The sequence below is a fragment of the Cervus elaphus genome, chromosome 4, assembly GCF_910594005.1.
Source record: "Cervus elaphus chromosome 4, mCerEla1.1, whole genome shotgun sequence".
NCBI classification, from domain to species: Eukaryota; Metazoa; Chordata; class Mammalia; order Artiodactyla; family Cervidae; genus Cervus; species Cervus elaphus.
In genome coordinates, this window is record NC_057818.1 from 41,409,564 (window position 1) to 41,434,922 (window position 25,359).

The window sequence follows — 25,359 nt, forward strand, 5'->3', positions numbered from 1 at the left end:
ATGGGGAACAGTGGCCGGAGCCAGGGCTCTCCCCGGGGACCTGATTCGGTGCTGACCTCAGTGGGGAAGGGGCCTCGCTGCCCTCCAGGGTCAGCTCTGAGGTCACTGCGGCCTGGTGCTCATGCTTCTGGACCTTGCCTGTTGGCCCTGCCTTAAGAGAAGGCTGTCATTTCAACTCTGTGACCTTCCTTTGATCCCTGGCCACCAGGAAAGTAAGTCAGTCCTTCTCCTCTGTGGTGGAGAGGTGGCCAGTTGGTATGTTTGCCAGCGGGCATAGCCTATCTTGCCCCTAAGATTGCCTGGCCCCATTTCGTTCCCTGACACCCATCTGCCATCGCCTCAGGAACCCAGGAGCTACCGTTTGCCTCCATCCATGGATGTGATTGTGTAAGTTTAGACCTTCACGATCTATCCCCCCAGGTGTATGCCCATAATTGTCTCATTTGGGCCTTTCACTGTCTCTCCTTAGACCTAACGTGTCTCCAGTCCCCTTCCTAAAGTACAGCTCGGTTCACCTGCCAGGTGTCTATAGCCTGAAGAACCACACCATTCTCCTCTGATGGTTTGGAAAAGCACAGAGGTTTGAAACACAGATGCGCGACTTCATGTCTTAAATTGTACTGTGTTACACGGGCGATACAGCTTTGGGGTCTAAAATAGCAAAGCAGAAAATCTGTCATCAAAATGTCTGTGAAATGCTGAAGCTTCCTGGCCCAGTTTGAGGGGGAAAAAAAAGAAAAAAAAAATATCCCACTATCCTAAGACAGCTAAATTAAAATCACTACCTAACAGCAGGTAAGCTTGCTGCCTTCATCCATATTTCCAAAGCCCCTTACTAATGGATAGTAAATTGAAAGTTATATCTCTAGCCCTTTATAAAGAAAGCATCTCGCTAATACTGTAATCATTCTGCAGCCTAACAACAGAGGAAATCATGCCATAACAAATACCCTGTTACTAATGGCAACATTGATTTCTGCAATCAGCCATTAAGTCTAGAAAATGAAAGACAGTTTGAGGCACCTCAAGGCACTGCATTGCCCACTGTTAAAGATGTGGCAACACCCTGGTGAGGGTCATTTTTTAAGTTTTTTTTCCCCTTTTCTTTTTTTTTTCCCTTCTCAGTTTCGATAAATATTTCAGTATTGGAGGCAATTCACTGCTACACTTATTAAGTAGATGCCAGATTAGTTGTGTTGTTCTTGTCATGCATCAGTATTCCCTTCTTCTAGGACAAAATTAGTATTAAAATAAAGTGTGAGTCCGCTGGCTTATTACGAACCAGTAAAGAATTGTTAAGACACATAAATCTGCACTGCACATTCCAGAGATTCCGATAGCACTTAATGCCGCTGCTTAAACACCCATGAAACACACTGTCTACTCCTGGAGTCCTAGCCTCGTTTGCAATTCACTTCTGCTGAGACACTCTGGAAGCGTCTGAGGAGGACTGCAGCACCACGGAGGGCTAGGCCACGTTGCCTGGAGTGACCACCGCCCAGAACCCGGGCAAGGGTTCTCCAGTGTTGCTGCCGGATGGCGAGCGCTCTGAGGTGGATCTTTGTGCAGGAAGGCAGCAAAGTGCCAGGCGTCCCATTGTCAGGACGGATTACTTCCGGCCTCCCGTGAGGCGGTCCCCTCTCCTGGAGAGTGTCATCTCACGGTTTTTGGATTGGGGACCTTTCTGGGGCAGAAAGCAGAGCACAAACTGGCTTTCCTAACTTTTTGGAGTGACGTGGAGTTAACACTGACAGATTTTCATCCGTCTCCCAGCCCCGCTGAAATGAAAAGGTCTCAGCAGAATATTCCGACACCAAATGTTCGGCTCTATTAATGACGTGTTTACCGTGTTTTTCTCACCTTCTGGCCAAGTGATAGCCTCATGCTATTCCTATCTCTGTTGTTTCCAAATCTCTAAATACTCTGTTGAAAGAAGTCCATTTTGCTTAAAAGAACCAACCGGGCTTGGGACTCAAAGGAGAATTATACTTGAGTTGTGGTTATCTTCTCACTTTTATTTCCCTCATTGAAGTATCATACAATTGTGAATACTGATTCTTTCATTTCTGGTTGACTTCTTTGTTTTCTTCATATTCAAATTAGACCCTTTCATAATTTTCTGACTAAGTAGGAAAATTGATGGCATACCAATATGCAGCCTAAATCAGTCGCACGCCTGGGCCATTCAAGTTTTCCTGGGATTAGGACCCTTAACCAAATCAGGTTAGTCTTCCCTCTTATTTCTAAGAAGTCTGATTTGTATAAAGTGCGATTAAAATAAGCATTTAAATAAAAATCTTGACACAATAGGTATTTTATTATTACCTGTTAGAGAGAAACTTGCAAGGTGAAGGGGAGAAAAAAATCTTTAAGCCCTTAAGTAAAGAAAGAAGTACTTATTAAGGCTTCTATTAAGAAATAACTGCAAAAACACGGTTTTACAAATTTCTCAGACTGCATAACAATGTCGCAAAACTTAATTTGCATCACTTGATTCTTTTTTTTGTTGAAAACTGGGTCAGTAGGGCCTGAGAAACTATTTTTTCAGATCTTAACCAATGAATTCTTCTTTATAAATCGCTGCTCTTAACATGATAGTAGTTCTGAATTCATCATAAAAAACCTTTTTACAGAGAGCCTCTTAGAACAGATCTCCAGAAGAAGGCTTACAATGAGTGGCAGAGACGTCCTTTGTTATCAGATGTAATTCTTTGCAAAGGAGGATTGGAACGGAGTGGCTGTTTAAAAATGTCTTGCTCAGACCGAGACGAAGAAGGGGTCAAGTTTGCAATCAAACAGTTATTGCCGAGATGGGCGACTGTCACTGGCTAGGCTAATGTGGGATGCAGCTGTTTGTTATGTGAGCAAAAGAATGTTTGAATCAGTGAACATGTGAAAATGATTCCAGTGAACCAGAAAATGTGTTTGTTCTTTGGCTCTCCAAACTGCTGAGAACCAAGCTTAAGATCAACTGCGAAAACTAGGACCTTTGACAAATTGAGAGGTCATATTTTCTAACAGAAAATGGACAAAACTAGTCACACAGATCACTTCCCCATCTTTCCCCTTTGTTTTATTTGTTGTTGTTGTTGTTGATTTGTCTTACCACTAATTTCACACCATAGTAGATGTCATTTCTGCCTCCGTGTACAATGCAAAGGGAGACTATTTGGAAAACAGCGGCTTAAAATTTTTTACTCTTTTATGACATTTAGAAAACGGGGCGGGTGTTTTGATGCTCCCTCATTTCTGGCTCGCGTGCAAACTCTCCGACGACATTAATCTCTGTATCTTTCCCTAAAATCTCGTCTAAGGCTGTGCTCCAATTCTAGCCTTATCCTGAGTCAGAAGACAACCAAAGTTCTGTTTCTTTAGATTTTGCTTTAGAAATCATGCTCGGAATAATTAAAACTTAATGTACTAAGAAACGATACTGTTCATTATATCCAACAGGGCAGTTACCTTCTGCATTCCCCATAATTTTGGAGAGGGGCTAATTGAAGTGTTGATGGTGGGAAAGGGGTAATTGAATGCGTTGACCCTCTGTTCATTAAATAAAGTCGGCTAAGTTACGTGATCAATGGAAAGCCAGGCAGGAAGAGATGGAAAGATGAAAATATTGTTAACCCCTACTACTTCTGGTATGATATTTTGAGATGGACAAGGATTATTTGATCAGCTGGGCTGGAAGCCTTGCGGGCTCTTCTTTTGTTGGCCGAGCACATTCCTGAAATGCTGGGTCTCCATCCTGTGCTGGCCCATTGACCACAGCATCAAAGGCCTTTATCCAGGGCTCCCCTGCATTTACATCGGGTGTATAGTGATATGATAGATTTTCTTTCTTTTCCACCTCTTTTTCTCATGTGGCTCCTCCTCCCTGCCCCCATTCATGATAACCACTGCCTGCTCCACACAAACAAATCTGGGCACTCGAAAGAAGGGAAAAAAAGAAAAAGAAAAACATTTAAGTCTGAGGATTAAGATCTTCAAATTTTTTTTTTTTTTTTTTTGCTCGTGCATTCCAATTGTTCTTAAAATATTTGGCAATGTCAATTAGTAACTGAGCAGAGTTAGCTGATGAACACAATTTTCCAGTAGACTGAGCACCCTATTGTTGCCGAGCGAACAGCAGATTTCTGAGGTCATTATCATTCGCTGGTTGCTTGGCCCAGCTGCTTCCTGCTGCAAAAGCCAAACTTTATACTGGAGCTCGGGGATGGCAGGCAGCAACAGGGGGCTGGGAGAGGAGAGGGGGGCTGGCTGCAGAGCGAAGACAGTCATTATCAGCAGAGGAAACAGAAAGTAAAAGTTTCCAGGCGATTCCAGGAAAACTGCCCTCTATCAGGCTTCTCCCTCCCATTCCTCTCCCAGCACCTTCCACCTCCAGGCGCGGAATTAAAAGGACCAGGGGACGGCCCCTGGGCATTGTGGCCGCTAATCTGTTCGCTGAGTAGAACTTTGGAAAACAATAATCCCATTTACAAATTTGCTTAAAAATTGTTAACCCAATCTAAGGCACGCGAGTGATTTCTTCATCGATGGACTCCTTCATTTTTATTAAAAGCAGAAAAAAGAAAAGTTATTTTTTAAAGGATGAAATTAGTAAACTTGGGGACGACAAACAGGGACTATGATTTCATTTTCCAGAGGGACCTTTGGAGCAGATACTAGTCTGAAATTCCTTGTAAAATCGAATTTAGCGTGGAAGGCTCCCCCTGTCCACTCCAGCCTCTCTTTTCCTGCCTCCTCTCTCTCCCTCCCCCACCCTTTAATTTGGGAGCTGGTTCAGTGAGATGAAAAGCTGCACTTTTTTAAAGCTCAGCTGTTAAAACCGAGCGCCATATGCAGCTTTTCCGTCCCGACGTGGAAGAGTGTGCAGGCGGCCGCCGTGTTTGTGGAGATTTACGGAGGCTCGGCTGTGTGTGCCGAAGCCATGCCCGGGCAGATGCTGGTGGGCCCTGCCTCCCGGGAGCTGGCCCGGCCTGGGCAGTAGGCTGGCCAGACTTCTGTCCGACGGGGCAGAGGTCAGGGCTCCAGTGGGCTCCCCCTGCTCTCCCGCCTTTCTGCTGGGACTGGAGGTGGTCCGCCCACTTGGCGTGGTGCTGGAGCTGGGAGCAGGAGTCCTCAGATGCTGGTTCACCTCGCCTGTCTCCCGTGAGGGGGCCGGACGCCTGGCAGCAGCTCCTTTTTATAAACTTCCGATCACTCTGTGCCCTTTGATGGTCTTGTGCCTGGGAACGCTCAGTACCACCCCGGGGCCTTGGCTGCCTCTCTCACCCCTTTGCGTGGAGCTGTAAATCCCACTTCCACGGGGCTGCCCGATGGCGCTGTCACTTAGCATTTCAGAAAGAGAGAAATCATACTGGCTCTTGAAGTCTTCAAATAGGAAGTGTGATATAAAAGATGTGTGACACGAGATCCCAGAAGCAAAACCTCTTTCCTCCTCCTTCCCAAGGATTCCCAGATTCCCAGGCCACCGTCTTCTGTCCGCGGGGTCGATTCCCACCGCAGGGTCACTGGAGCCCTGCCGTTTTTAGCTGCCCCGCCTCACTCTGCCCACCTTCGTGTCCCCCTCCTGCGCTCCTAGGGATGCTGTGTTCCTGCCCGAGAACTCAGGAAGCCCCGCGTGTCCACGGTGGGGTGCTCCTTCTGTATGCGTGTTAATACAAGGAACAAACGTTCATTTCAATCTAAATTTAATGGTCATAAGAAAAACACAGATTAGCTAAGGACAGGTTACAGTGAGGCAAAGAATTAAGCAGTCAGTGTTCAAAACAGAGCGTGAAGCCTTAGGTGCGTGATTGCCGCTAGCTGGAATGCGAGGTTCGAGCTCAGGTTGGCCACCACCTTGGCATTAGAGGTTTGCTTTGCCAGTGGCCACAGCGCGGCCTCTGCTTGTTGGTCCAAAGCATGTGTCATGAGCTGCCTGGAGCCACCTTTCACCACCCACTCTCTTGCTGTTCCTTCTCAGGTACCTGGGGACGTAGGCCCAATGTGTCGGCACTGCCAGCAGCCGCTCCCACAGAGCGGGGACAGTCTCTGTTTGGGGAGCACCTTGGGTCCTCCTGTTCACTGGATTCCTTCTCCATCGGGCTCTTATGCCTTTGAACCCGTTCATTGGCATGAAGCGTTGTGCCTGTTATGAGACGTGCACTCCTGAGCCTGTAAAGCACGGAGTCTTCCTTGCTTTCCACCTCAGCCAGTGCCTGGCTCTGCCCTCCTCTAGAGGAGGTTTTGGGAGGTAGCCCTGATGTCTCCGGGGTGGAGACAGGTACAGGCTTCAGTAAACCTCCTGTTCCACTGGCCCTCAGGATTCCCCTGGATTCCGGGGGACGCCTCTGGACTATCTGGGATGTTGAGGTGGAGAATGGAGGGAGACCTGGGAGGGACCCATGCTGGGAGCACATGGCAGTGCTCTGAGCACGTGAGGTCGGAAGAGAAGTGAGGCTTAACTCCCATAACTGTCAGGCTTTTGGAGCGTTGATGGTAGGGGTGGAGAAACACCTGCAGAGATCAGGAGGTTGGATTTGTGCAAACATCCCAAATTCGTGATGATTGGGCTGGAACCTTTGCCATCTGTGACCCTTGGGCCTGCTTGCTGCCCTTCTGGGTTCCTCACTTCCCTCTCCTCTGTTGGCATCTGACAGCTCATCCCCCACCTGTGTGGACCGGGCTGGCGTGTAGAAAGGGGCAGTGAGGCTCACAAACGCAGAGGAAAAGGGGCTCTCCAGCAGGGTGCAGGGCAGGTGGTGGGGACTCTCTGTTCTCTCCGGGAAGCAAGCGTCGCAGCAGCTGAGAAGAGCCGTGGGTCCCCCTTGCCTTTTCCTGGCAGGACGGGGCGACGGCAACATTTACTTAAGCTGTGGAGTTTGGCACTGCTGCCACCAGGCGCCATCTGGAAACCCCTTCTCGGAAAGCTGTGGGCCCTTGCAAAGGAGCTCAGGGGAGCAGGACTTGGGCAGAGTTTTGGGCCTTTTTTCTTGGGCAGAACCTGAGCAGAGAGGCACCTGAGCAGGGCTTGGGGGTCCCCTAGGAGCTGGGTAGCTAAAGCAGGTCTTCCTTTCTGTGCCCGTGGTTTTTCACTCTGTTTGGGCCCCTCCACTGGATTCTGAGCCAGATTTGGTGTAGCTTTTCTTTGTCAGGAGTGCACGCAATTTCCTGGGGCTGTATTTCCATTTATTTATCTTGTATTGTGTTTTGCTTACTGTTTTCACCTAAGTCCTGGTATGCTGTGGGTGCTGTGGAGCCAGCCAGGACAGTCCTGGTTAGTTCCCAAGACAACTCTGTAATAATGGAGCTTGTTAATATAATCATAAGAGGTGAATACTGTGCCTCTAACATGGGCTGGGGAGACAGAATGGGGAACTGGGGGGCTTGGTTTGTGACAGGGCCGAGCTAAGCACAGAGATTTGCTGCCATCCTCTCCTTGATCCACATCTTCAAAATAGGCTGCAGAACTCCAAAACAGTGCGTGTCTGAACACTCCCTCCAGCTCCCTGATGGGTGGGCCAGGCAGAAAGGGAGTTGTGCTGTTGGTAGAGGCGGTGGTGGGTGGAATTCGTGTGCCTGGGTCTGTTTGCTTTTCCTACCAAGGGAAGGTTGTCCAGGGCCTGGCTGCTTGTGGGATCCATGTCTTCGTTGCTGTCAGCATTGGGGTTTTGTGTGACATGTGGCATGTGTCCACGGGCTATGGGAGGCACAGGATAAGCTGACTCCCTGGTGGAGCTGACCATCCTCTTGGGGATGCCCAGCCAGGTATTGGCAGAAGGAAGTGGGTGGTGGGTGGGTTGGCTTTTGATGCCTCATCACTTGCTTTTAAGGGGTGGGGTCATGTTTCAGCTTTTGCTGGGAGCAGGGCACACCTTGGGGTGACCATGATGATTTACTCTGGTCCTTGGGTTCTGGGGACGCCAGAGAGGGTCCATTCTCTCCCCCAGGGAGGTGTCTTGCTGGGCCGGGACTTGGGTGGACACCAGTTTCTTTGCTCTGGTTTGACCTCAGTTCCAAAGCCATTTGATGTATGATGAGACAGGTTCCCTTCAAGGCACTCTCATCTCTTCATTACAGTAATGTCCCAAAACTCTTAGCTCAGTGGTTGTCATCGTGGTTTTTGGACACCCTCGGTTGTCTTCAATCATCTTGAGAGGCATTTTGGAAAATTTCCAACCTGCTTATGTTTAGTTCAATGTAAAATGCGTGCAGTGGTTGTTCCCTTGAAGACCAAGACAGATACATGCTTCTCTTTATTGCTAAATATATTTTGTTAAATTTGCTGCTAAAATAGGTGTTTTAGGTTCTTTTTTTAAAAGTAATTTGCCTTGAAAAATTGAAGTGATACTTCAGCAAAGCTGCTGTGTGACATAAAATAATCCCTGTGTAGGAGACCATTGGCAGCATGCATCTGTTCCCAAATGGGGCCTGACCCCCTCTGAAATGTCTTCAAACCCCAGCCACTTGGTCCTTCCTAAAGGGCCATTTACTGACTTCTTTGTTGCTATTTTTGTTGTTTAATGACATTATTATTTTTTTTCTTACTATAAAATTAATTATTGTTTATCTTGGACATTGAGAAAATACAGATAAATACAAATAAAATAATGTAAAAATATATCTGCCCTTGCCACTCAGAGATAACAACCGCAAACATTTTAGTCCATTCTTTCCCAGTCCTTTTTGTGCACTGAAAGATGTATTTCACAAAAAAACGACTACATTACAGATTTCTATATGATCCAGCTTTTACTTGAATATATGTCATGTATTTTTTGCAGTTGAATATTCAACACAGAGATCAACAAACTTTCTGTAAAGGTTCAAATAACAAATAATTTAGGTGTTGTAGGCCATGTGGGCTCCTTTGTAACTACTCAGTTCTGTCATAAATGAAAGTGCTTGATGGTTTCTAATAAAACTTTATTTACAAAGCCAGGTCACAGAAAGATTTGGCCCGTGGGCTGTCCTTTGTGCATGCCTGTTCTACAGTAATAGCTATACTTTTATAAATGCTTCATACAAGTACTATGTTCCCTGTTTCTGGAAGTGGACCTTCTGGCAATGGAGTCTCAAGTCACAGGATGGCAGCCCATAGGCTGCAGCTGTGTATTACCCAGCAGGGTGCCATGTCTTGAGGTCATTTCTTCCAGTATGGGAGATTTTACTGAGAATGTTCCTCCCAAGGTAATATTGAAATCTGTCTCCTTCAAGCTAGGTAGGTCCCTGTCACCAAGCAACTCTGTGACTCCTTTGTTCTTTCATAAATTCATTCGTTTGTTGGTTTGTTCATTAATTCATTTGTTCATTCAAGGGCAAATACTTATTAAATAGGTTATGAACACTGAGTCACGTGCTCGGCGCTGGGGATGCAAGGGTGAGTATGGACAGGTCGTGTTGTCCAGAGGCCCTGAGCCTGGCAGCCAGCAAATCCTAATCAGAGAGGGGTAGGTGCGTGGGAGGGCTGCCCCATGCACCTACTGCTTGGTGCCCAAGTGCCTGGAGGAGACCCACGTGCCTTAGTGCCCACATTTGTTCCCAAGGGACCTGAAACGGTGGCAGAACCACCCCAGTCACCTCAGTAGCACCTGTGGCAGGTAACTCCTTCCCTTTGTGGAACCTGGCCACCCCAGTGACTTCCAGGGAGGCACCCCCAGCTCAGCCACTGTGAGCGGCCGTCCTCTCTCTCCCTGGATGTGAACGGCAGTTTTCTTGCTGCCGAAAAGGCCCTGGCAGAGAGTGCAGCCGCTGCTTTTGAGGAGGGCCCCCAAATGGCAACCCACTCCAGTATTCTTGCCTGGAGAATTCCATGGACAGAGGAGCCTGGTAGGCTACAGTCCATGGGATCGCAAAGAGTTGGACACGACTGAGCGACTTCACTTCACTTCCTCAGGCCAAGAAGGGAGCCAGATGGGATCTTGTGCAGGACTCGCAGCTTTGTGGCCTGTGTGTCCTGGCAGCCGGTCACTGACACTGGGGGTGGGGTGGGGGCTGCCCTGAAGGGGGCAGCAGGAAGAGTCAGGGTGGAGCTCCACAGCAGGGAGCAAGGGGCCGGCTCCTCACTCCAGCTCACCTGCCCCTGACCACCCTGTGGTTCATGGGCAGATGGAGGTCTTGAGTCAGCTCTCAGGTGGAGTGTGGGTTCCTGTTGGGACCCTGCAGATCGAGCCTGTGAGAGTTTGTCAGACCCACACTGGGAAAGATACTCTCTGCATTTTATCCAAGCCGACCTGACTTCAGAACCATCCATAGCTGTCCCCACAGAGGACCCGGTGAGTCATCTGGGGGGCTGTACCACCTCATATGTTAAAATGTCCAGCATCAGTAGAGGTTGGGCCCTACCGACAGCGCCATTTTTGTTTTGGGGTGGTGGATCATGAACTAAATACAGACCCATTATGAGAATGAGTGGAAACAATTTCTTCTGGTACACATCAGACCTCAATTGCCCTTTATTTTCTGTGAATTAAAAGGTCATAAGCCTGGCTATTAACCCAGAGACAAATGCATTTTCTAATGTTTAAGAAATGACTCCTAGCAGAACACAGACTTCAGCCAGAGCTTGGCCCCCTACACAGGCAGGCTTTACCCACCCTGCTGGGCTATTCAGGCAGCTCGCTCCCCTCCCTGGGGCCTGGGCGTTCTCCTCCTCAAGGGAGAGAGGGGGTGGGGAAGTCTAGAAGGCTCTGAGACCCCTTTCATCTTGTTTTTCCCCTGCTCTCCCCTCCTTTCCCAATGTTTCCATGGCCTGTGGGTAGCTTTCACGGTTCTCATCCACTGAGCAGAGACCTAGGGTTTGCACAGTTGAGAATTTGGGGATTTCTTGTTGATGTCTGTGTTTGAGCCTTGAGCAGGTAGGGAGGCCCTGTCATCTCTGAGGGGCCCCGTGTGCCTGGAGGATGGTGGGGCTGGGAAGATCCTCGTAGCTCCTTTCCTCGGGGTGCCTTCCCACCCGCTCTCCCTGTGTGAGGCCTCCATGCCCTGGAGGAAGGGTCCTGCCACTAGGGGGCACCTCCAGGGTCCCTCACTCTGCAGCTGGAGGTTTGCTCTTCCCCTCCTGGGGGCAGAGCTTGCAGGGCTGTGGAAGAGCGTGGTGGTCACGGGGAGGGCTCCAGTGCTGGCCCTTAGGAGCTGTGTGACCCAGCAAGGGCTCCTTCGCCTCTTTGTGCTTCTGTGTCTTCTTTGGCAGAGGAGAGGGTGTATTGAGTTACAAAGCTAGGAAGTAGTGGAGCTGAGATTCGAACCCGTGTCTGTCTGCCCTCTTGCCTTTTATTTCCACTGTTGGGTCATGCTGGGCATGGGGTGCACGCGGCCAAAGGCAGAAGCCTTGCTTGCCAGCTCTGCTCCATACTGGCCGATGGGAGCTTGGCCCTCACACACAGTGGGAAACTCAGATGAGTACTCCTTCCTTCTGTTTGTGTCTTTCCAGAAAAGAGTCAAGGAAGGGGATGGCCCAGTGCTTGCTCAGCTCTGCTGAGATCGAGTGGGACCCAGCCAGAGTGCCACGTTTAGACTTAAAGTGACTGCCCAAAGCTACGGTTGCAGGGATCCCCCAACCCCTCCTCAAGGTCACATGTAGAGCAAGTCGCCAGGGTCCTGTGGCTGTGTCCCTGGGTGCCCCTGGAGGCCCAAGGCCGAGAGGATGGGCCCCTGGGGCACGGTCTGGTGACTTGGGGGACCGGCTGTCTTCCTGTGCAGCCTGCCTGAGTCTCAGTTTCCGCGTCCCTCCCAACTCCATCACGCTCGCCAGCCCATTTCCGTTTCCCTGCTCTCTCTTGCAGGCCGGTGGTGGAAGGGGGCCTGGGTGTGGGTGGTGGGCTGGAGAACAGGGTGGGGGGCAGAGGCTCGGGGCTGGCACAGCCAGGACTGTCTAGTGGGTGCGTGCTCTCAGCTCTCCCCACCCACTGACTCTTTCTGGAGAAGAGAGGGCTCCCCCATGGGCAGAGGAAGAGAAAGAGAGGAGGGCCTCTGCTTTTCCTCCCTGGTCAGCACCATCCTCCGAGGTGTAAATTAGGAGGCAGCGTTGTCATCTGGGAAGCCTTCCAGAGGAGGGGCTGCGGGTTCTTTGTTGTTGTTCCTGGTGGCACTAAAAATGAACCAAGCGGCCACGTCACACTGGCAGCGCCAAGCGAGTGTCCTGGGCTGTCACGCTGCCCTGGACCTACCTAGGGTGGCCCCAGGGAGGACACAGCTCAGCTGAGTCTGCTCTCCTGGGTGTAGGGGAATTAGCAGGTTCAGACATCCCATAGTTTCTGGGAATAGAGCATCCAGCACACAGCTGTGACTGTGTATGTGTATCTGGAGGCTGGTGTGCGTCTGAACATTTGTTGTCTGTGTTGGGATGTGTGAGCATGGTCACGTTGTCCTGGGCTGGGGTTGCTGTGTGCGTATCTGTAAGATGGTTTAGGTTTTTGGATGTAGTTGCTGAGAGTGGATGTGTTGCTCTGTGCTCGTGTGTGTGCACACGTGCACGGTGGGTGTGTCTTGGACTGTGGATGTACTGGGATGGAAGTGCATGTGCACGCACTGGGTATGTGTGTTGGTGTGTGTACAGGCAGGTTGGGATATGAAGGTCAGTACATGTGTGGGAGTATGGTGCCACTAGCGTATGGCATTAGGGTATGCAAATATGTTGGTGTGGCTGTGTGGTTTGGGGGTGTGCGTATTTGTGTGTTGGCACATGCTAGTAGAGAGGTGTGTGTTGAGACGTATGCAGTGGTGTGTGGTGTGGGTGTCGGTGTAGGTGTCAGGCGTGCGTTGTGTGGTCAGGTGTGTTGGGGAGCCACGTCGGTGTATGTTGGTGCGCTGACGCCTGTGTTGGTAGAGATGCGTGTGCTGCCTGTGCTGGTGTGGGTGTTGGGATGTGTGTTGTGTAGCTAGGATGTGTGTGGTGGGTAGCTTACTGTGAGGCTCCTTGAAGCACTGTGACCCTCCAGCCTTCCTTGCAGGAAGAGAATCTGGTTCTGAGCCGGCCCTGCCCCTTCACTGTTGTTGCTTAATTGCTTCAGTTGTGTCTGACCCCATGGACTGTAGCCCACCCGGCTCCTCTGTCCATGGGACTTCCCAGGCATGAATACTGGAGTGGGTTGTCATTTCCTTCTCCAGGGGATTGTCCCGATCCAGGGATTGAACTCACTCCGACCTGAGTCTCCTGCATTAGCAGGCGGAGTCTTTGCCGCTGAGTCACTAGGGCAGCCGGGCCCTGCTCCTTGGAGCACTGCTAATGCGGGCTCCCCTCCCTGTTGCCACCTCAGCCTCAGGCTGAAGCTCTGGCTCCTGGGATGTGAGTTTTGGCAAGTGCAGGGGCCCTGTCTTCCAGCATCTCACAGCCAAGCCCTCTGTGGCCTCAAGCTCCTACTGGAAGAAGTTGGGGCTTGAGGGTGGGTGTCCTTCCAGGGAACCTCTGTTCTGAGCTCAGCCAGCATGTGCCCTGAGTGGGTCCAAGAGTCCGTGAGGACGGGATCATGCTGTCTTCGGGGCGTTCTCCTCATGGTCCCCTGTGTGGGGGACGGGATATAGCAGATGTTTGGGGATCTTGTCGACTTGCACTGAATGAAATGAAAATGTGCTCTCCTGGTACAAAGGGTGCTTGCCCAGGAGCCAGCCAGGACTCAGGCCTGCCCCCCACTTCCCCTCTAGGTTCCGGACCACCTGAAATCACGGCGCAGAGCCTGCACCACAGACCTGCAGTGACTCTGTGAACTGGCTGGGTCTCCGTCTGCCAGGAGTGGGAGGAGCCGAGGGCATAAGGAGTCTGGGGGGCAGAGAGGGGCCCAGGGCATCTGAATGCCACGCTGGGAGCAAGTCCTCTCGGGGAGGCACTTGGCCTGCCCTCAGCACCCAGAGGACCCCTCTCTGGGGCAGTGGCAACCTGGGCTCCAGGTCCACCCCCTCCTCTCTGGATGGCCATGCTCCACGAGCCTCAGAGCAGCTGCCTCCCTTGCCCCTGTAGGGTGTTCGTGGATGCGGTAGCAGCCTCACTGCCAGCGTGCATGCTGAGGGCCAGGGCAGTGGGGTAGGGGCGTTGCCGTGGGCACTGCATCGTCCGTCCTCAGACTGTTTAAAGGCTTCAGCTGTTTCACCAGCAGCTTGAAAAGTGATCTTGCAGGCACTCTAGAGTTTAGTTGCCATGTTCTAGTTTTAAGGCCACTGTGGATGGTCTGGGGTGCAGGTCTGGGGACTTGGAGGTGAGCCTTACTGAACTCATCACAGGTAGGGTCTTCAGAATGGTGCCCCAAAGAAGCAGCTGGCGTTGAGGGGTGTCAGTCTGGTCAGAGGCTGAGGGCCAGGAGGACACTGGGCCCTTGGGGAGCTTAGGAGCCACAGCGCATGGGACTCTCCTTATCCTGAAATTTAAAATAATCTGCTAGTAGCCATTTCATAAAGTCAGAAAGAAAAACTGTCTTGGGACAGCATATGTCAGGGCAGCCATGGATTTGATGAAACTTTCCCTGGAAATCACATGGAGCAGAGACCATGTGTCAGATCCACTCAGCTGCGACTGGAAGTCTGTGAAGCCAGTGCTTTGGGGTCAGATACCCCTGTTTGGTTAGTGGTGGAGGCGATGCTAGCATCTCCAAGGTATGCGCCCCCATGAAGGGACGGTGCAAGGCTCCTGGAGGCTTTGGGGAAGGGAGCTGGGAGTGGTGGAGAGGAGGGCACCCATGAGGGAGGGGCAGATGCCTCCGTGGTCTCCTTCTTAGGGAGAGCAGGGCTCCTGGAGGCTGGCCGCCAGTGTCCACGGCTGTGCTCCTCAGGGGACTGGATAGAACATACCCGAACCCCTAAGGGCAGGCACTGTGGGGATGTAGCTTCCTGGGGGTGGGTGGGAATGTTAGGGTGCTGGGGTGAGTGAGAATGATGTCTCTGGGGTGCATAGCCAGCCTGCATCCCTTCCATGCTCGGAACCCTGCAGTGACTTTCCATCATGCGGGGAATAAAACCCTTGTTATAGCACCTTGGGAAGCATCATGGTCTGTGTGCTAATCTACATATGTGTGACTTGTCGTGTGCACCGCTGTGCTTCCTCGTGGTTTTGTTTACTCCCCGCGTGAGCGCCCCGACAGCAGGGACTCTGGTTCGCTGCTGTATCACCAGTGCCCACTACAGTGCCCCCCACATGGTGGAGGCTCAGTGAGCACACTTTGAAAGACAGGGTGGTAAAAGGCACATAACACAAAATTCACCCAAGTGTGTGGTTCAGCGGCATTAAATGCATTCGTACTTTGGTGCAGCCATCGCCACCGTCTCATCTGGCAGAACTGAAACTCTGTACCTGTTCACCAGTGACCCCCTCCTCTGCCCCCAGCTTGGCAGTAGCCCTTCTACTGTCTGTCTCTGTGAACTTGACGCTCTGGGTGCCAGTGGAATCACATGGGCTGAGTCCTCCTGTGACTGGCTTCGTCTCTTAGCATGATGTCCTCTGGGTCCATATGTGTGGTGAGAGGTGACAAGATTTCCTCTCCTTATAAGGCTGAAAAATACTGTGTTGCATGGATGTGCCACATTCCGTCTATTCACTCATCTGTCACTGGACAATGTCTCTATTTCCAGAAGTACTTTTGCATATGTGAGTGAAGGCAGGGTGTGGTCCGGCCCGCTCTGTCCCCGGCCTGAGAGGAGGGTGGTGGCTTTGGATTTGTTAATTCACAGCATCCCAAGTGACTGCTGTTCAGAAGTCAGGGGCTGCTTTCCTCAGCAGGCCTGTGTTGGGGTCTGGGCATTTTGGAGGTTAGCTTGGGTCAGACCTTGGGCCTCTGGGAGAGCTGCCATGTGCCCCAAGGGGCTGAGCCCCTTCTGTAGGGATGAGCCCAGTGTTTGCTGGTGGGCAGGGCGGGTGGAAGGGGAGCTGTGGCCCCCTGGAGCTGATGCTGGGAGAGAAATGCACACACACACGGCCACAGCTCCATGGCAAGCTGCCCCAAACCAAGAGTGCTGCCTGGTTTTGGTGGAAGCCAGAATTCCAGAAGACAGCCAGTGTGGTCCAGTAGGGTTCAGCATTCTGACAAGCAAAGCTTGTCCTGTGCCCTTTTGGAGTAGAATCCCTGTCTCACCTGCGAACACGGCCTGGGTTGGTGCTGACAGCAGGGCAAAGATGAGGACGTGGGGATCTGGGGAGGCATGGGGAAGTGCAGTGACTGACTTGGGGTCTCAGGGAAGGAGCCCGGGACAGCCAGGCCATGGCCGGACCTGTACCTGGGAAGGGCCTTGACTCATCAGGCTGACTGCAGGCAGACTGTCCAACTCAGCAGGGTACCCTGTGCCACCTGGCCCTTGTGGGGTGCTTCAGGGCACACACCCCTCCACCCCTGCCCAGTGAGTCCTAAACTGGGGTTGCCTTGTGTGATGTGGACCCGACATGGTCCGTAAAGGCTGACAGCTTCTTGGACTTCTTGCTGAAGGGAGTGGGAGTGGGAAGGGGCCAGCAAGACGTGGGATGGAGAAGATGGTCTTGGGAGGGAAGCTGGGGTGCTGGAGAGAGGCGGGGCATTGTGGACAGGCAGGGAGTGGAGCAGGGCCCTGGGGGTCCTGGCGGTGGAGGGGACCGGAATTTTGGGCAGGACAGATGCTGAACGCTCAGATCCACCGGGGGGCCGAGGGCGAGGGTGTGAAGGGGAGGAGGAAGACAAGGATACCTTGGCTTGAAGGTTCAAGGGGATGCAGGCAGAATTCCACTTAGTCAGCTCTCAGCTGAGGACATGGGGAGGCCAGGTGAGGCAGCCTTAAACCTGCCCCATAAAAGTGAGGTCTCCCTGGGCCTCCTGGGGTCTTGTTCCTGAGCTGGAGCCTGGGAGACACAGATACCCATGACAGGGCTACGGGCGGGCTGCTGTGGGCTCGCTTCCCGCAGTGAGTGTTACCTCCCATCCCAGTCTGCTCCGGCTGCCGTCACAGCTTTCCATAGACTGGTGCATACACAGAGTCATTGTCTCTCTCACGGTTCTGAGGCTGGAAGTCCAAGATCAGGTGCCAACAGATTCAGTGTCTGATCAGGGCGCAGTTCCCATAGTGAAGGCGAGGCATGCTCTGGGGTCTCTTTAATAGGGTGCCTAATCCCGTTCATGCAGCTCCACCCCCATGACCTAGGCATCTCCCGAGACTATCACATTGGAGCTTAGGATTTCTGTATATGAGTTTGGGGGGACAAAAATCCGGTCTCTAGAACTTCTTCACTGATGCCTCCCTCCCCAAAGCAGTGTTGTTGATCGCGCCAGTTCTTTAAACAGAAACATAAGAGAAAAGAAAATGAGAGGAGGCTCCAGCATGCTGTGAGCTTGCCCAGTGGTTCACAGGTAGAATGTCCTCATGGGAACATGACAGGCCAGTCCAGCTAGCGCCTCCTCTGCTTGTGGGGTAACTGACAGTCCTTGGTGGATGGAGGCAGGTCCCAAAGGGGGATGAAAAGCAGCCAAGGGCAGGTGTACCCATTCCACACCTGGAGTTCTGCTCCTCTAGGGATGCTCAGCCCTGCTCACAGCTCCCTCGGCCCTCACATGGGGATGGGAGAGGGCTCCTTGGGGAACAAGGATGCCAGAGACAGACAGTGGCTGCTTTGGAATTTCAGTGCAGGTTACAAATAGGATTGAGCAGGTTCTGCTTTTCTCAGACTGTCCCCATCCTGCCCCAACTCTTCCCCACATGTTCTTTACTGCTAGACACACAGTGTTTAGCTGATGGGAAAACAGCCAGAGAATTCAATAGCACCCAGTGGTCCCCAGGGGAGAGATGTAATTCCTAAAATGTACCAAACTAGTTAAAGTCACGTTTACAGTGTGTTGCCATTTAGAGCTTCCCTCCACGTCCCTGTCCCAGATAAGCAGTGGATGAGGGGGTCCGAGGGGGCAGTACAAGCTGTAAAGAGGGGGAGAGGTGGTCTGCAACCTGTCCTCCAGCCTCGCTCCTGCTGACCCATTGAAACAACTTCAGCTGCACTCTCTTTGCGGGGTGGGTAATAAACTTTTTGGGCTTCCCCCATAGCTCAGCTGATGAAGAATCTGCCTACAAGGCAGGAGACCCTGGTTCAATTCCTGGGTCAGGAAGATCCCTCTGGAGAAGGGATAGGCTACCCAATCCCACATTCTTGGGCTTCCCTGTTGGCTCATATGGTAAAGAATCCACCTGCAATGCCGGAGTCTTGGATTCGATCCCCGGGTTGGGATTTCCTGGAGGAGGGCGTGGCAATCCACTGTGGTATTCCTGCCTGGAGAATCCCAGTGGACAGAGGAACCTGATAGGCTATAGTCCACAGGGCTGCAAATAGTTGGACGCAGCTAGGCAGAGCACAATAAACTTTCTGTTTTAAAGTAGTGTTAGGTTTATAGAAAACTTGCAAGGATAACCTAGAAAGTAGGTTCCCGTGTTCTCCACACCGACTTTCCCCATTGCCAACGCCACTAGGGTCCATTTGTCCCAAGGAATGAACCCATTTCTGTCCATTGTCATTAGCTGAAGTCCATACTTTATTTGGATTTCCTTAGTTCTTACCTAATTTTTTATTCTGTGCCCGGATGGCATCAATGATTCCATGTTACGTTTAGATTTTTTAAATAAACTTTGTCTTTTGGAGCAATTTACGTTCACAACAAAATCGAGTGGAAAATACAGACTTTCCACATACCTCCTGATCCCTACAACTTTCCCCACTGTTGACACTAGTTGTCATGACCCCTTAGGTCCCTTTTGGCCATGAGAGCCTCTCAAATTTTCCTTGTTTTTGGTGACTGTGACAGTTTTGAGGAGTACTGATCAGGTATTTTATAGGCTATCTTTCAATTTGGGTTTGCCTGATGTTTCTTTCAGGGTTAGACTGGAATTTAGGGCTCTTGGAAGGAAGACCCCAGAGGTAAAGTGCCCTCATCACATTGTATCAAGGACACCTGCTGTCAGTCTGACTTATTACTGTTGATGTTGACCTTGGCCCACTGGCTGAGGTCTTATCCGGTGGATTTGGCCCCTATAAAGCCATGCCCCTTTGAAAGGTAGCCAGGACTGGCTACGTAACCTACAGGACTCAGTGCAAAATGGAAAGGTGGAGCCCCTTGTTTGACATTACTAAGAATTTCAAGATTATGATGGTGGAACATTAAATCCAAGTTTAATTTAACTCCTTCTCGGCACACTCCGTGTGTGACCTCTGTGGTCTCATGAAGGCAGTGCTGTTTGAAGGCCTGTGGGCGCAGGAGGAGGAGCCTAGTACTGTGGTCTCTTATCCCTGAGCCGTTGAAGGCGGCAGAGGGCTGGGGAGGGTCAGAAACACTCAGGATGGTGTGCGTATCACCGCGTGGACAGAGCATGTCAGCGCATTACAGGTATCTGCAGAGTTTCTGCTGAGCCACCTGTGGGGGAACCTCCCAGCTCTGCCTGGCAGAGAGAGGATGGTCAGGGGTGTGCCTGAGATAGCAATTAGTAACGAACAGAGCAGCTCCATGATGGTTTCAAAAATATGTTGCTTTTACTTTTTTTTTTTTTACCAATTTTCTCAGTGTGCAGAGTAGCACTTTTCCCCTAGAAGATCTTAGGATATTTTATTTACAAAATGAAATGCAAAATGATCCTGTTTCTGCTGGGCAAACTGGGGGGCCCCGGTGGAGGGATGCCCCTGACGATGGCGGCCCCTCTCCCGGCCGCTCTCTCATCGGAGCGGGGGGCACGCCTCTTCTCAGGTGCATACCTGTGGAGGCGCAGGCCCCTTGCCACAGCATCAGTGCGGCAATGAGCATACAGCTGCCAACCGGCTCCTCCTTGCTGTTACTCACCCAGCTGTTTAGAGAAGGAGAGAGTATTTCTAATCAGCCATATGGCATGGAGTTTTATTTGCCATGGTAAGTTAAAAAGTACATTATTGGTCAGCATCTTGCATGCAGATTTTGACACTGCATTCCAGGAGTACCTGCAGAAGAGAAGGGTGGCAAGTCGGATCTGTGTAATTACATTGCCGTGCAAGCTTGTAACGTTGCCATCCCTAACTCTGCCCGGTATCTCACCGCGGCGGCTGCCCGGGGATATTGCTGCACGGCTCCTGTAGCCCGAGAAAGATTATGTAAACATGGTGTGCGATCTCGAAAGTGAGTAATGAAGTTGAGTACTTGTTGCAAAAATTAATAAATGGCTGGGTTCGCACGTGATGGAGGCGTCTCTGTGTGAGAACGGAGTCGCCGGCGTAGTGATGGATAAATGCACCTCCAGGCACAGGTGACTTGGGGAAATTCATCCTTTTTTCTTCTATCGATAAGATCAAATGGACAATTCTAGTCCATGCCCTTATCTTTCTACTGGACTAGCATGAAATCTTCACAAATAGATCTTTCTCCTCCTCTTTGCGTGTCAGACTCTTCACCCTAGCCTCAGAGGACAGCTGGCAGCGATGTGGGGCTGTTCGCAGTTTCTGGAATGGCCGTGTGGTCCCAGTCCCCCGCCTTTGCAGACGCTTCCTATACTCGTGTTTAGCAAGTGCCTGTGATGTGTCCTGACGTCACTGTCCACCTAGCAAGTCTGTTTTGAGCCTTGGTTCAAGTGCCACTTTCTCTGAGAAGCCTTTCTGTCCATCCCTGTCTCCAGTGCTTCCCTTCCCAGAAAATTAACCCACGGTCACTGGTGCCCATTCTTCCTTGATGATACCTAGGTTTCTGCCACTGTCTGTTTCTCCTTAGAAAGGGATCCATGGGACCAGACAGATTGAGGTCCAGATCCCAATTCCAACAAGTATCAGCTTATGTGACCTGGAACACAGAACCTCTGAACCTCAAATATCCCATCTGTAAAATGGGAAATGCGCGTTTCTAGTTTGTAAGGCTGTTAAGAGTTAGATATTAGATCACGTGTCTGGCTCATAGGAGTTGCTATTAAATATGTGTTAACAGATGGATGGAGACTGGAGAGGAGGAGGCATTGGGGAAGAAGGCAGAGCAGGGGCCACAGTGACGTGTGTGCCGAGGACAGCCACCCCATCTGGCTGGGAATGTGGTGGGGACCCGAGGAGGTGACTCTGGAGAGGGAAGCTAGGGCCCAGTTGCAGAGGGACTTGGATGCTGGGGGAGGACTTTATCCTGCAGGCACTGGGAGTCTTGGGCTGTGTGTGTGTGAAACAGTTGAGGTTTGTGGTGGGGCTATGCCGGGAGTAGTATGTGGGGTTCCACGTTGTTTTATGTGTCCTGGTTCCTCAGAGACCTCCTTTCCCCTGACCCCTCACACCGCAGAGACATTCCTGCAGCTCCAAAGCCCTGGGCAATGGCTTGGACTAGTCCTGGGAGAACTTCTCTTTGCCCTTCCCTCTCCCTCCATCAGTCAGCCCTTCAAAGCGCCAGTGTGCTGCCAGGAGAGGATATTACATGAAGCCCCTGAAGTGGTGCATTAAAGCAGTTTGGATTTTCTCTTACTGCTAACATTGATTACTATTAATTAAGGTTGATATTTACAATCAGAGGGAGTACAGGAGCAGATCATTTTTTATTAATCACTATTCTAGATTCATCATTAGTCATCATTATCAAAATATGCAGACAGTGGACAGTGGCTGAGTTTTTAAAACCAAGTGAATGATTAAATTATACTACATTATAGAGAGGCTGTGTTTTTTGTCACCTCTCCCTTTCTGGGTTGTCCCTATTGTCCCCCAAGTGGTCTCAGCCCCCTGCCATTTATCTTCTCCCCTGCCCCTTCTCTCCCCATTGCCCCCCTCATTCTCTTCCTCCCACCCTCCCTTCCTTTCTTTTCCTCACCGTAAATGGTACCCTCCTGACATCCTGCAACCTGCCTTTTTCTTCCAGTGATGTGGCTTAAAGGTCACCTTGTGTTATGACTGAGCCCTGACTTGCTCCTTTCCTGTCACTGTAGCATGATCATGGAACGGATATGCCACGATATTGTTTACTTTTATAGGCTTTCCGCCACTGGCAGACACAGGTTATTGCCCTTTGCTTCCCTTCCTTTTGTTGTCTTGGTCAGTGACACAGTGGGAATCCCGGGTGCATCCCGCAGCCGCCAGAGTAGCTCTGGAGAGGTGGGGTTGCTGCAGCCTCCCCTTCCCCAGGCTGCCCAGCTCCTTCTTGCTTGATCCCCAAACCTTGGCTGACCCAAACCCCACCTGGATCCCCAGCATGGCCCAGCTGCACTTTCGATGGGATCCCCTTCCTGTGGACTGCATTCTTTGCCATCTTGCCATGTGCTAATCCTGCCCACATCCTGAGAAGCATCTCTGGGGCTGTGGCCACTCTTGGAGAGGCTTAGAAGTCTCTGCTTTCTTGTCTGAAATTTTCCTAGAGGCTTGTCACTTTATAGTGAAGTTCGTTTGGTGGTTTTATTCTGAACTGCGAGCCCTATGAGGACAGGGATAGAATCTTCCTGGGTCCTCCTAGGCGCTTACTGAGTTTGTGGGTCTTTCCCATGTGTTGGAGAGGAGTGTGGCTCCTGGAGATCTCAGACCCTTCCTTCCTGGGGTTTGCAGAGATGGGCCCGAGGCACCCACTGCTTCCTTCCTTCTGTGGTGACTCTCCCCTCCTCTTTTTCCAAATGGGAGCTGAATGTGTTCTTGGAATGAGAAAAATGGAATTTAGGAGATCCTGGTTTTCCATTTAGGATTTTTTTTTCCAGTAGATAAACAATTGTAGGTGGTTTAATTTATCTGCAATGGTGCACATGGATTTACCTAAGCGGGAGAATGTCACTAAGTTGTGGACACATACTGCATACAATTCAATGAGAATCGGCCTCTGATGGGTAGCAATAAATGTCAAACTGTTCAACATTGATTGTTCTGGAAGGAATATTGCCTTACAAAGAATAAAGTATCTTTTTGAGATTATTCAATTGGACTGACTTTAAATCTAACAAAGAAGTAGGAATACGGAATCTCTCTGTGGCTCCTTGCCCCTGTGGTTGAAGACAGGGGACACAGTGGGAATGGGGGCCAAACCACTTGGGTCTCTGTTCTCTTAATGGTTCCTTCAACCCCCGGAGAGGAGGGAAGAATGTCTCAGAGACTGCAGTGGCTTCCTACAGTCCTGCCAACTTCTTCCTCTGCCTTGCCTGCCTCTGGGACTTCAGGTCCCACAGCTCTCCTCTCACAAACTACACTCCAGCTATGCTGGTCTGCTTAGCGCTCTTCAAAACACTCCAGTGTGGACCTTCCCCGGGGCTTTGCCCTTCTGTTCTCTCTGCATAAAATTCCATCCTTCTCCGCTTTTCTATGACCACTCACCCAAGGTCGAAGCTCACCTCCTCTGTGGTCCACACTCCACTGGTGGTTCCTAACCATTCCATCACTCTTATATGTGTAACTATTTGAAATTGTCTTATTTATGTTTTTTTTTTTTTTTTTTTTAGCATATTATCTTGTCTCCCCACTAGACTTGTGAGCTTCATGAGGGCAGGAATGGTGTCTGTCTCATCTGCTTGGGTAGTCCAATGCCTGGAGCAGTTCATGAGACAGGATGTTTGTGATATAATAATATGGTGATAAGTACTGATAGAACAAGTGTGTTGAGTGACGCTCTGCAAAGTGATAGAACATGCATGCATTTATATAATAGCAACCACCCAAGGCATGAAAAAAGATCTTTTGGCTTCCTTTCAAATGAATCTTCCTTTAGTAGAATTGCTCTGTTTTATGACTTGAAGAAAGCAGGCTTTTCCTGCAGCAGTTGGTTCCTGCTACTTTCTAGACAACCTGGTAATTTGTTTGGAGTGCTAGGGCAGAGGGCTCGCACTGCCGGTGGCCGAGTCTCTCCCCGCCGGAGACTGAGCCCTCCTTACTCTGCTTTGCCGAGGATGCAGAGTCAGGCACAATAGCTGCAGACTCTCGAGTTTAGCTGATGAATGAAAGGACTTAAGTGAAGTGGAGACTCATGGTAGTTATCATCGTCTAGAATTTGTGAAAAATGTTCTTTTCCTTTGTCTCAGGGATCTTCTATTGTTGCAGGAGACTTAGGTCAGGAGATAGAGTTCTTTTACTCTGTAGAAATAAAAACCTGTGTATTTCTTCTAGCCCTGAATAAAAATAGCCATTCTTTATTTAAAAAAAGAAAGAAAACCTCTGTGCGGCTTCTCCGTGCTGACTTCCTTGCACCCACTTTCCAGACCTCAGAAGGGCTGAAGGAGGAGGTCAGAGTGTGTGGGACTGTGTGCTGACTGATCATGTCCCACAAGCTGGTTTGTGGATAATCCTTTGGTGTTTTCTTTTCCCCCAGGAGAAAGTTTGACCCTGAAAATCAGATATTAGGAAATATATGCTATGAAGTCATTTTGGCTGATTTAATCTAAACTTCCTGTCTGCTCCTGGGCAGAGGGTTCAAGGTTGGGAGGGTCTTGTGGTCTAACTCTGCCCACTCTCATTTGAGCAGCCACGGTTTCTTGCCTGCTGGCACGCTCCTGGTAGGCCACTCACTGCCTCAGTCCCTAGGCCTGAGAAAGGTCTGGGGAAGCCCCCACTGTGCACACAGCAGCAGCTGGACTGGACTCTCCACCTCCGCATGTGCACCCTGGGGAGGAATACGCCTTCCTCCCATAGCTGTTGTGCCAATGAATGGTCCTGGTCCTCCTCCTCTAAGTCAGGCACTCAGGAAACATTTTCTTTCTTACTGTGTTTTTTTTTTTTTTTTAAATTGTCCTGAAACCTGCTCCCCAACTCTGGTCTTAGGCTTCCCAGGTCTGGCTCTCCCAGGGCCAGGAGACAAATATCCTCTAGCTTTGAGCCCTGCCTACCATCTTATTCCTCACTGGTCCGATCCTGTGTGCTGAGTGCATATGGCCTGTTGGTATGGCAAATCCCCTCCTGTTTTTGTTGCCCTGTTTCTGAGGCTGGATTTGCTTGTCTGGGACCACTGATTCTCTGTTGCCCCTGAGTAGCTTTTCCCTGGCTGATCCCCAAAGTCCTTCTCAGGGATGGGGCTAAATCCCTGTCCTCTCCTGACTCCTATATTGATGCTCTGGGGTTTGGACCCTGTTACTAGTTAGGATAGTGCTGGCTGATGTTGTCGATATTTCTTAAAGTTATAGTGTCAGGACACAATGGTTTATGTGTTTTCTCACAGAAAATCCAACCAGTGTTGGATGTAAGCAGCTTTCATTTAGGGACCAGTGGACTCTCAGCACTTCTAGTATGTGGGTTCCAAGATCATGAAGGGCATTGAAATCTGCTGTTGGGAAAGAGGGGACTGATTGGAGGACAGGTAGGGGGTGATGGGTAGACTGCAGATGGGGTACTTTGTGCAGATTCCATTGGCTGCAACTCGGTCACATGATCCCAGCTGGCTGGTGAGCCTGGGACATGTCCCTGGCTGGAGTTCGACTTCTGGCAACCACTCCATGTGTGGAAGGAGACACGGATGGTTGGTTGGCAGCCATCTCTATTACAGACCGGATGTGAAAAAGCCC

The 25,359-nt window shown here is 50.6% G+C and overlaps 1 protein-coding gene across 8 annotated transcripts in view; it reads left to right on the forward strand.

Annotated features, from left to right (window-relative positions):
• ZNF536 (zinc finger protein 536) overlaps positions 1-25,359 on the forward strand; it is a 444,782-nt gene that overhangs the window by 202,235 nt on the left and 217,188 nt on the right. The window lies entirely within an intron of this gene.